The following is a 13,158-nucleotide window of genomic DNA, read 5'->3' on the forward strand; positions in this document are numbered from 1 at the left end:
CTATAAAGAATGGTGTTAATATATTGTGGTAGGCAATGTAATGAGACAGTTCAGTCCAGTATAAGTGGTGGTCATGTGACTACTGATCAGTTTGAGACCATCTCTTAGGCTGGGATGTATTTTGCATAAAGTATTCATCAGCCAATTACAAATATCTCATGCAGCTAGAAGGAACAGATATTACCTTTGGAGAATTGCAACCAGACATATGATTACAGGGAGCCCTCACCATTCATGAGGGATACATTCTTGAGATCACTATGATTGGTGAAACATATGAATAATGAGGAACGCAGGTGGGGGGTGTTTCCAAGACAAAACCACACTTTTTCACCTACTTCTAATTTCTGTCAGTAACCACATACAATAGTGGTGAGCTGTGATTCTCGTGATATTTATATCTAGGATTATGTGTCACAGTATCATATTCCCAGTGAAATTTCCTGGTATTCTATGGCTCTGTTAAACACACTGAAAAAGTGTCATTGTGCTGCGTCATGTGCTTGGGCTGGTGCGGTGCAGAGCACTGCAAATATGCAAAACTGCGAATGGCAAAACTGCAAATGGCAAGGGTTTCCTGTAAATTAATCACGTAACTCAACCCTACCTCCCACCCTGACAGTGATTTTGAGAATTCACTGGGCAGTTCAAAGAAGTGGTTGATCAGATTCCTGGAAAAGACATTGACCATTTATGATTTGGATCCATGGTGCAAAAGATGTGTGTCCTGTTGTTGTAATTGCCCACAATTCTTTTATTGATTCCTAGTTCAGTAGTTGTGCTAGACACTGAAAAATCCAGCAGGGGAAAGGAGTAGCTTCCACGAACCCAGCCTTACTTTTCTTAGCACATCAGCAGATTCTTCATGTACCTCTGTCTACATAGGGAGCCATGAGAGAGTCTCCTTGCATGGGCTCCTCAAATCTTGACTACCTACTGAGCAGTGAAACTGCACTATTTTTGCAGCCACAGAGGAGAGGGTCAAACTTGTCCCTTACAGAACACACTTATCTGTTTCCCGTGTGGTTTTCAAAGATGGATGATTTGCAGTGTCTACAGCTCAATCCAAGTTAAAACTGAAGGAGCCAGTTTTTGATTCTCAGCGGGAGTTACTGTCTAACCAAAAACTTTGGCAGATTTCTGTGCAATGTTTTCTGATTCCCATTTCTCTGTCTGTGAGGAATTTGGGAGGTTAATGTTGAATTTGCAGATTCTCTTTGATAAACATTAAAATATTGTTAAAAAAAAGTTGTATTATCAGAAAAACATAGTGGGACTGAAATCCTGCCTCACTTCTGTGGTTGTGCAGACTGTTTTGCCTGTTTTTCTCGTACATACTTTGGATTGCTCAGTTCTGTGTTTGCAGCTTTGCCAGCTTTATTCACCCAGAATGCAGCACTAAGGATGATTCTGGTGGTATCTATAGGAATAAGCATTTTTTTTCATGTCACACTTTGTCATCCCTGCAAGCTATGATCTGGTTCTCCTTATGACTTCTGTGCCTTCTGGGCATAGGATCTAGGTTCCAGACTGTGGGGCTCAAAGCTTCAATCTTTTAGTTTATAATCTGTGTTTTCCCCTCCCTCTCACACTCTAAGTATCTAAGGGTATGTCTACACAGAACACTTATTTCAAAATAAGCTATTTCGGAATTGTTTTTCCAAAATAGCTTATTTCAAAATAGCATGTCTACACTACAGGGAAGCCTCAAAATTAGTCTGAGGCAGGTTTCCCTAATATGAATGTGCTGCTTCGAATTAGAGCCCGAAGAGGGCTTCTGTGTAGACATGCCCTAATAATGTTGCCTGTAAGAACCGCTGGCTGCAACAGGGCACACCACAATTGTCAGCCACATATTGTCCATGTGTCATTGGTCAGTAATAGTGCAAAAACATATCTGTTCTTTTCAAAATAGCTACGGATGGAGATTTAAAACAACAACTAGCACTTGTGCAGGCCAGACCTATCTTGTTCAGCAAAATTTTTCATTTGAGGAGTGAAACAGGAGGGTATTTTTAAAGCAACGTATTTAGCCAACAACATAATTTGAGTCACTACACTTATATTGCAAAGCTTGACATAAATATCCTGAAACAAAAACTATCACAATCCAGATATGCACTGGAAGAAACTCTTGTAGAAGATCATGACTTTTTAGATCTTGTCTATAGCAGTTTCTTTGCTTTTAATATTGATTGATATTAATGTAAAAAACAAATTGGACAGATATCAAACAAGTGATTGCTAGAATTTAAAGTTACACATCTTTCTTCTTTTTAACAGAGAGTCTTTTTGAACCCTACAAGCAAACACTTTAAGCAAGCAGGGCCACTGCAGCATGAAACTGGCATGTTTCAGAAGAAATATTTACTGTGTAATGCAGAAATCAGGCTTCAATCATAAGTCACTAAGATCAAGCAAAGCAAATGTTTTCTGCTGGTCCTATTCTATTTGGTTTTACATTTATCTGAGAATCCAAGTTAAACTATTTTCATCTTACTGAAGTTTTGGTTAAAGCTAGTGAAACAATCGTTGAAGTGTTGCCTCTAAATAGATGGGTTCTTTGTCGCAAAGGGAGGATTATTTGTACAATGGTCATTTTACAGTTAGGATGTGACTAATATTAATCATTTTTAATCTGGAATAAGATTTGTATTGATCTGCAATGTTTGAGATAAGAAATATGCTACCATAGGCTGCCTATACACCTGGGTTACAGAATAAAGCAGCTGTGTTTTTTATTAAAGTAATTTGGTTTCAGACTGTGTAGTCTTATTCTGAAAATTCAGTCATGAAAAGGATTAATTAAAAATAATTGCTTGCTACAATTTTAACATTAATCCACTTTCCAGAACCATTCATTTCATTGCAGGCCTTCATGTGACCACCCTAAACAGATTAAATAAGGTAATCCTAGACATAGGCTGAAAGTATGTTGTTGTAATCAGTTTCCAGAAACACAGTGAGCATATAGTATATAAAGTTATCATACAACCATAACAAAGAAGGTTGAGATTTTCTGTTTTTTTTTTTTTAACAAAGGGGGGGGGGGGGGGGAAGCTGGAGATGGCTATTGAAAAACTAAATACTCAAAACATGAAAACTAAAATCCCAAAACTTTTGCTGAAAATGTTGAACAAAAATAAAGAGGAGTCTTGTGAAACCTTAAAAACTAACAGATTTCTTTGGGCATAAGCTTTCATGGGCAAAGACCCACTTCATCAGATGCATAGCATAGAAACATTAGCTCACTACAGAAGCAATTTTTCCTCTCTTGGTATTCACACCTCATCAACTGTTAGGAGTCGGCCACATCCCCTTTGACTTAATTAGCTTAGTTAGTACTGGTCCTCCACTTGGTAAGGTTCCCATTTTTCTCATGTGCTGGTATATTTGTCTGCTTCTATAATTTCCACTCCATGCATCTGACTAAATGGGTCTTTATCCATGAAAGCTTATGCATGAAGAAATCTGTTACGGTTCATCTAAACTACGCACTATTTTCGAAAGAGGATATGCAAATTCTGTGGGAATTTGAATATCTTCTTCCAATCTCACTTTTGAAAGCTCCACTTTCAAAAGTGAAAGTAGTCTGGATGTGTTTTTTTCAGGAAAAACCCAGTTTTCGAAAAAACCGCGTAAACCTCATTTTTTAAGGAAGAGCATTTTTTTCGAAAAAGGTTTTTTTAAAAAAAAAAAAAAAACCCGCGACCAGACTACTTTCACTTTCGAAAGCTCTGCTTTCAAAAGTGAGATCGGAAGAAGAACATGGAATTTGCATATCCGTTTTCGAAAATAGAGCGTAGACTAGACATAGCCTTAGTCTCTGGTCTTGGATTAAGGGATTAAGATTAGGTCTAAACTACATCCCTCTTTTGAAAGAGGGATGTAAATTAGACAAATCGAAATTGCAAATGAAGCCAGGATTTGAATTTCCCATGCTTTATTTGCATAATGGTGGCCACGCGTTCTTTCGAAATCAGGTATTTCGAATGTGAAACCTCCGTCTAGACACAGTTCTTTAAAAAAAAAACCTTTTTCGAAAGATTCTGTAAACCTCATTTTTTGAGGAGTACAGGATCTTTTAGAAAAGAGGGCTTTTTTCGAAAGAACCGCATATAGATGGCGGTTTCACTTTTGAAATACTCGTTTTCAAAAGATCATGTGACTGCCTTTATGCAAATGAAGTGCAGGAAATTCAAATCCTGGCTTCATTTGCAATTTTGATCTGTCTAATTTACATCCCTCTTTTGAAAGAGGGATGTAGCTTAGACATGCCCTAAAGTTTCACAAGATTTCTCTTTATTTTTCATCAACATTTTCAGCAAAAGTTTTGGGATTTAGTTTTCAGGTTTTGGGTGTTCAGTTTTTCAGTAGCCATCCCTAGCTCCAAATATGAAAAAAAGCAACAACCCAGTTTGCAGGTAAATTTTTGAACAGCTCTATGCAATGGGTTCTGGTGGTTTAAAACTTTTTCTAACAATAGAGAGGATAAAATTTGCCCTTTATTTGGTGAGGCCTGTTTGAAAATATGTGTGGGATGATGGAATTGGTTTGCTTCAATCAAAACTGTATCCAGTCCTTTTTTCTCATTGAGTTCTGTTGTATACTTCTCCCTCCACCGTAGTTAATGGTGTAATATTTCAGGAGCAGTGTTTGTGGACTGAATGAGCTATTCTTATTGTGCATTCAGTGAAGAGACTTGTTGTAGCTGGTCCCCTGTTTCTAACAGTTTTATTTCATAGCTCTGCTCAAAAGACCAGGTCCAGTTCAGGTTCACGTTGGCTTTTGCCAGAAGAAACCCAGTCTCAACGCTGCCAGGGTCAAAAGTGCATCCAGGGACATTGTGTTGGAAGAAAGTGGCCATAACCTTCCCATTCATTGGAGAGACTGATAGAGGGCCTTTGAAGACAGAAAATTGAGTGAAGCTGGGCAATAAAGGAGAATGAGCAACACTGGTAAAAGGATGCCTTGTATCATTTAGTTTCTTCAGTAGGCTCAGCTAGCAAAACCTACTTTTTTCTGAGGCCTATGCTCATTAATTCCTCCCTTGCTTTGCTATTATTTGTCATTTAACTCTGCAGTTATGTTATTTATAGCAGGGCCATGTTTTAAGGAACAGTATGTATGAAAAACATTATACAAATTAAAATATAGTATGGTAACATTAAATGAACATAAGCATTCAGAACAGGGGTCCAGCTAGCCCACTCTCCTTCCGGTAGTGGCCTGTGCCAGATGCTGCAGAGGGAATGGAAAGAATAGGGCACTTTATTGAGTGATCCATCTTGTGTCATCCTATCCCAGCTTCTGGAAGTTAGAGAATTAGGGACACCCTTGGTATGGGGCGCATCCCTGACTATCTTGGCTAATATCTGATGGATCTGTCCTCTAGGAACTCATTTAATTCTTTTTGAACTCAGTCCCACAAAGCTTTTGCCCACCATAACATCCTCAGGAAATGAGTTCCACAGGTTGACTATGAACTATACGAAGAAGTACTTCCTTATGTTTATTTTAAACCTGCTGCCTATTAATTTAATTGGGTGATGCCTGGTTCTTGTGTTATGTGAAGAAGGTGATAACACTTGCCTATTCATTTTCCCCACACTGGTCATGATTTTATAAAACTCTGTTACATCCCCCCTAGTCATCTCTTTTCTAGGCTGAACAGTCCCAGTCTTTTTAATCTCTTCATATGGAAGCTGTTTGATACCTTTAATCATTTTAGTTGCCCTTATGTATATTTTTTCCAGTATTAATACATCTTTGTTGATAAAGAATGACCAGAATTGTACACATAATTGTACACATTATTCAAAGTGTGAGCATTCTATTTATCTATCTCTCTTAGAGAGTTTGTGCATCCTTCTGCCTGTCCATGAGTTTGTCATTCCATCTGTCCGTCCATGAGTCCATTTATTCAAGAACTCCTCCTACACACTAAGAGCTAGGACCATCAAATTTGGTATGCAGCTTCCTCTTATCCTTAATTAAAGCAAGGTCAGGGTTTGGTTGTGCCAGGAAAATGGGATGTGTATGGAATGGGATTGTTTTCCATAACACAGAAAGGGAGGGGGATGATAGGAGGGACAGTTATACTGCAGAGTGACCACTGGGGAATGGCTACACCAGGAAAAGAGTGGCCAGTGGGGACCAGGGCATATTATCATGGCCCAGGTAAGTGCCCCCCCCGCCCAACCCCTTCCCTCAACCTTTGACCACAGTGCCGGATTGTAGGGGTGGGAGAGTCCTGGCATCCAGCAGCCCTGCCAGGCAGCAACCCCAGAACTGCAGACTGGGGCCAGGCAATGGAGTCCTGTCCTCCACTCCCACCAAGAAGCTACAGACCAGGACCAGGCAGTGGATTCCCATCCCCCCAGACAAGCTGGAGTCCAGGGCCAACTTATGCAGCCCCTCACCCTGTAGGAGCATCACTGAGGCTGGGGCCAGCCTGCGCAGCCCCCCAATACCTGGAGGGATGGGACTAGGGCTGCTGCTGGACCAGGTGGGGCAGCTCAGCCCCCTCTGTAGGAGCCAGCCACTGGGGCTGGGGCCAGGACTCATAGCGCTGGTCCCCTTCCCTAGGAGCTGCTGGACAGAACTATGCACCACAGCTCCATCTCCTCCCCTGCAGGAGCCAATGGCCAGGACCAGGCATTGCAGCACCAGCTCCACAACAGGAAGAGTTGTGGAGGGTGACAGCTGCAATGCTGTCCTCACCACTATGGATGGCCCTGATGAGCCCCTTCTAGCTCCTTGCCCCAAGTCCCTAGCCCTCTGCCCTGAATCCTACCCTCCTCCTTTCCTGAGCTCCAGACACCTTCCTGCTTCTGAGATACTTAAAAAAAACCTGTGGAGTTAGCTTTTGTGTCTTTAGTTGGCTGCTCTTCAGATTCTTTCTTGTAAAATTAATTATAATTTTACATTTGATTTGCCAGAATTTATACCCCTTTCTATTTGATTTCCAATTTCTAAAGGATGCTATTTTGCCTCTAACCACCTCTTCTAGTTTGCTGTTCCCAATAAATCTAAATTCTTCATGCAAACACCATCATCTCCTCCATGCACTAAGACTGGAATTCTGCATGTGCAACTGGAAGCATTTCAAAAAATGCTATCATGGAGGTCTTTAATCTCTTACCTACCAGCCCAAATTTGGCCTCCAGGATCTCTCTCCTATCCCGTGTTCTCCTGGTCATCACAAACCCACTTATCTAATAACTGAACCCCTCATTAATATTACCTGTCTCTTAATAATAATAATACAGGTCCCTTCATCTGGAGGGGGATCCTCAATGTGAGAGGATATCACATCATCATCTAGAAGGAGAGTCCTAATTATGGGATTGTTTCCCTCCTCTCCAGCTTGATGTTGTCCTTCTCTGAGACTAACCTCCTCCTCCTCTATAGTACAGACTCTGTCAAAATCTTGTCTATTTACCCTCTCCGTCTCCCTTAGCTTTTCCAGGTCAGCCGCTCCTGTCTCAAGAGCTCATATTCAGTCTCTGAGGGCCATGAGCTGTTTGCATTGAATGCACATATGAGGCAGGTAATCATTCAGTGCATAAACTGCATAGTCCCCATTCTGCTTCTGGACTTCTGCCTGCATTATTTTTTTTACTTTTGTTGTTATGTAGTTTTTTTGGGGGGAGTGTTTTTGGCTTAAGTTTAGAGACTATTTACTAGGGGTCACTGTTTATTACTTGTTCCCTCTTCAAAATCCCTCGCAAAACTCCCTCATTTGCTGCTCCTTTTTGCTAGCTCCTCTGCTTGCTTACAAGCTGAAGTTTAAAATCCTTGGTCTCCCCAAGTTAAGCCTAACACTTTGTGAATGGATCCTTAAGCAATTAGGAATCAAAGGATGGCAGGTTGAAGGACCTCATTAGGAAGCTGTCTGCCTTGATTAGCATGTTGCAAAGCTCAGCACACAGCCACCCAAACAGCCCACCCAAACTTCAATCCAGCAAACACACTGCAAGCAAACAAATGCACACACTGGGCCAAATTCTGATTTAGCGTAAACTCTTTGAGCTTACTGGAGTTACAGAAGGGGTGAACATGGCCTTTTGTGACTATATGATACAACATTTTTCTGGCAGGTGAGACCAGCCACTATTTGGAACTTACTGCTATTCCCAGATTTATTATTTGTATGTAGGCTATTTGTACGTAGTCATTTGTGAAGAGACTACAGTGTAGTAAATGTTGACTAAATAATGACTATCAAACATAAAGTGTAATTAACATAGATGGGTTTTTATTGCCAACAATGGCATGAAACAATTTTATTCCTCTATTTGCTGCTAACTCTGATGTGTTAAGGAGCCTCATATCATATTAGAACATTGTTGGTGCATGGGGAGTTCAGTGCATGCCTCTAGGCTTTGAAAACAATTTAGGCCAGTTGTATTTTTAGTGGCTGGCAGGATTTGTGTCAGTATCAGAGTTCCCTTAATTTTTTTGTGATTGAGGTAACCTGGTGTCCATACATTCAGATACTGCCCATGTTACTGTAGAACACAGGAGAGCATTTTATTATGGGAAACTAGTGGTGATCAGTAATTTTATTTCATAATTGAAAAAGTTATACCTGACAGGATACTCATAATATGAATTTTGCATTTATGTGTTTGCGATCCTTCTGCAAGGCTGAGCTGGCAGTACCTAGATGCTCCACTTAACAGTGCAAAACAGAACCGGCTCAAGCCTCCATTCAGTAATCTGGGAAAATGTAACACCGCCCCCGGTACTTCTGGGAGGCAATCCTCCCCAATTGTGAGTGTTAAGTCTGTGTATAACAAAAGATAATTTCTATTAATAGGGAAAGGGAACCATGCATTGGGGAAAACACCACAACCACATTCAAATATATGCAACCATTAGTAAAACCCACCCCCTAGGCAGTGTTCTTTGCCTCAGTTTCCCACCTTGAGGTTTGAAAGTCTAACAAATATATGTCCCTTTGACACACCATTCCCTTTTTTCTCTGCTGCATCCCACTTGCAGTTGTCTGTCCTGGGTTAGCAAAGAGCCCAAGTTCAAATGTGTGTTCAAGGGGTCCCCTGCCTACCCCAGAAAGTAGGAGCATAGAGCAATGTTTCTGTGGCTGCTGTGTAACTCTTTAACGGCTCTTTGATGCTGCCTCTGGTTGATTGTTGCAGTGGGCCAAAGGCTGCCACTGCTGGACACTCAATGCCACTTCAGCAATGCCATGTCCTGAGGTTCCATTGCTCAACTAAGATCACTAGTGATTTCAGTGGGTAGCAGGGAACCTCACTGTCTGTACACCCTCTGCACTGTCTTTCCCCTCACCACTCTCCCTGCACCAGGTCTAAGGTGTACCCCTCCACCTGCTTATTTGTGATTTAGTTTTGAATTGAATCCTGGGCTCCTGACTTGTTCCCTCAACACTGGATCATCCTTTCCTACCACAGAAGACAGGTTTCGGAGTAGCCATGTTAATCTGTTTCAGCAAAAACAAGAAGGAATCTGGTAGCATCCTAAAGACGACAATTTTATTATGGCCTAAGATTTATCACAGAAGAAACAGCTTTTAAACACTGCAACTGCCTTGGGCTCTGTTGGACACGTGTATTAATACATAAGGTCCCTTCATGACTGCTTCTCCCATCTTCTGCAGCCACTAATCCTCCTCCTAAGCATGGAGAGTGCTCCATAAAAAAGTTAAATAAAGCTTTATGCTAAATTCACTTTCTCATAGAATATTTCTTACAGGGATGATGCACTGACATCTATACCTCTCCCCATGCATGACACCTGGAGGAATGGAGGTCCTCTCTGTGTCTAGGGGCTGAACATCTGTGGAAGGTCCCTGTCAAGCATGGGTTTATGAGGTTCAGCCTAGCCAAACAACAAATGCATGGGTCTAATTCAGTTAATCTTTTCTATGAGCAGGGGGTGTATTTGCATATTTTTTTCAGAAGGGCATAGTGAGCAGAGAAAAAAATAAGCATTAGGGAGAAAATCCTGTTCAGCTAAAATTACATGTTTGGAAGTAAGTAATGGATGAGCCGCTGCACTTTAGGATATTTAAGCAATCCACACTATCACTAATATCATAGGGAAATCAAACATGTTTTTTTAAGGCGTCTGTTAGCTTGACACAGAGAATATTGCAAGAGAGATCTTTTCTTCTTCCTTTGTGCCTTTGGTGCTATATTTCAGCGTCAGATATTTGTGGTGATGGGTGTAAGGTCATGCTGAGTTTTTCTAATGATTTTAAGAGAGTCTATGTATTTCTGGGCTCTCCTAGTTTCCAATGTATTTTGTACAGCATCAGTTTCAAAATTAGTACATGCATTTTGATGGTTAGAGCCTGTGCTCTTCAATAATTAAGCTACTATCATAAAACAGCTACACATTGGTAACTTAAAAGAACCAGAGTGAATTAACCACTTTTCAGAACCTGCATGACAATATTGAAAATTAAACTCAGTTAATAGAAAAAAATGCTAAATCAATGGCCATAAAATTTAATGGGTTTATAGCAGTCTTAACACAGTAGGACTGAATTATCATGTTAATTTAATTTCCATTTCTAAATGAACCAGAAGGCACAATAAAGGTCAATTAACCAACTACCTTCCCTGTCTTCTTTTCTTTTACTGCCAGTTTTAAATCACAGTCAGCCCCAAAGCATTCAGACCTCTTCTGGAAACTCATTAGTTTCTCTTAGAGATGCAACCAAAACAAAAAACAAACTAACAAGCAGCCATGTGCTGCAAACAAGTACTGTGTGGTTGCTTCACATATGTTATATCTATGGATGTAGCTATAGAAAGGTAAATAAATGTTATGAAGAGATTTGTATTCTGATATTAACTGTGACATTCTTATTTCTTAAGGTAATTTCCCAATCAGTGTTCTTGATATAATTTAAGTAGTCTTCAAACATATCCCTCATTTAGTTTTTAAAATTCCCATGCTGCTCCTCACACTTTCTAGCAGCTCCCCATCAACATATACAAAATGAACTAATTATTCTCCTCCAAATCCCTTTGCAAAACTCTCCTTTGTCATGATGCCTACAAAAAACTTGACATCAATTAGACAGCTGGTGCAATGATACCACTGCCTATCATTTTGACCGATGTTTCATTGGTTTTTTTTTGTAATCCCCTATGGGTCTGTATGTATCCATCTTTTTTTTTAATGTGTGTGCGTGGTTCATATATGTAGATAGTAAGTTTTGGGGCAGGATTGTCTTTTCATCTTGTATTTCCACAGCACCTAGCACAATCAGGTCCTGGATGATGGTTAGAGAGCCTAAGTACTCTAATATTAATAATAAATATTTATTATTATTTCAAATAAATACTTATCCAGATCCATAAAGAAGTTAACCTCCTACATTAGAGATATGCAAAATCTCTATCTTGCTAAGACAATGTGAATTCTGCCAGTCATTTTAAAGTGGCATGGCAGATAAATAAGGCTACATGTTACTTTAATGGGCAGTCTCATAAGATACATCATTTTTTGCCTGAAAGTTCAAAAGGATGTGAAATTCTTTCTTACCTTGAAAAACATTTTGAAAAATATTATAATCCCTAATGGCATTCTTAAAAGCAAGTTCCTAGTAATTACTATGCTGGAATGAAATGAGAATGGAAAAAATGATGAATGAATGCTTGAGTGTATCTTTTTAATTTTGGATTTCACATGGAGAAATATCTCTTTGAAAATGTTGTAAGGCTCTGATGGGGGTGAAACTAACAATATTCTATAGAAATTAGTTTAAAACCAAGTAAAATGGAATAGGGAATTAAATCATTCATATAGTTCTGATCTGGGTGAATTAAAACAAAAACAAAACAAAAAACCCCAAACTATAAATAAGCATGTGTTTTCCTAAAAACCTGAAAGTTTCCATGTACAGTGAAAGCTTTGTAATCTGGCAATTTGTTAACCAGAAAACTTTGTTAACCAGCATTGATCCCAGCCACAATACTGCTGCATCTTCAGGCATGCATGCCTGACTCCCTTCTGTCCAGCCAGCCATTGAGGGCTTTCCAACGTCATCAGCAGGTGCCTCCTTCTCCATTGGCCTGTCTTGAGCTGTCAGGAGCCAGATCTGCTGATAGGGAGCAGGGCCAGAGCAATAAACTTTGTTATCTGGTACATTTATTTAACCGCAACTCCCCTTCCCCATGAGTACTGGATAACAAAGCTTTTGCTGTATATTCATGTATTTTTTTGTCTAAAATCCAGACATACTTATCTGAATATTTGTTTGTGAGAAGACTTATGTTGGAAAGCTCTTGATGGCCATCTTGATGTCTCTTTGATTTCTGTTTGTGAAAGTTTGTCAACCATCTCAAAACAATATACTTGTGATCTATCTGATTAGTCACACTTCAACTCTAATAAAGAATGGTCAAAAAAGTCAAAGTGAATATTTTGTGCATACCCCAACCCAGAGGCAGAAAAGTATGTGTAACATTTTCATAATTCATTTCATTGAACAACTGCGACTTAACAAATTTATAAATTTCAAAATCTGTTCAAGGAAGCTTCATGTACAGAAAAAATACGTGTGCTGAATAAACACTATTTGCAATGGATAGTTTGCCCAGCAATACTGTTTGGCTGTGTCTAGACTGGCAAGTTTTTCCGCAAAAGCAGCTGCCCGTTCGGGCAAAAGTCCGTGTAGATGGTATCATGAGCTTTCGTGGGCACAGCCCACTTTTTCAGATGACCAGAGTGTTGGAAATCCAGAACCAAGAATAAATAAGGGAAGGGGGAGGGAGGGAGAAGGAAAAAAATTGGAAGGGGGGGGAGAAAGACTGCGAGTGGATAAGTTTTAAAGGGATAGCTGAGCCAGTCTGTAACAGGAAAAACTTAAAAAACAACCAATAATCTATTAGCATCTTAAAGACTAAATAATTAAAAGAGGCTGATAAGAACCATTAGTATGCACTAGGAAAGGAAGAGTACTAACACCAGATTCTACACAGACATGAAGAACCATTGGCACCTTCATTGTTAGATTGGTTGATAATGTGTGAGCCATCCAATATCGTGATTTAGACCATTAGCATGAGAATTAAACTTGTGAATGAAGTGGAGTTCCAATCCTTCGCTGTGTATTTGGCTTGTGGAATTGGTCTGAAACAAAACAGCAACTTGGAGATC

Source organism: Pelodiscus sinensis, chromosome 2, assembly GCF_052426305.1.
Source record: "Pelodiscus sinensis isolate ZL-2025 chromosome 2, ASM5242630v1, whole genome shotgun sequence".
Taxonomy (NCBI): Eukaryota; Metazoa; Chordata; order Testudines; family Trionychidae; genus Pelodiscus; species Pelodiscus sinensis.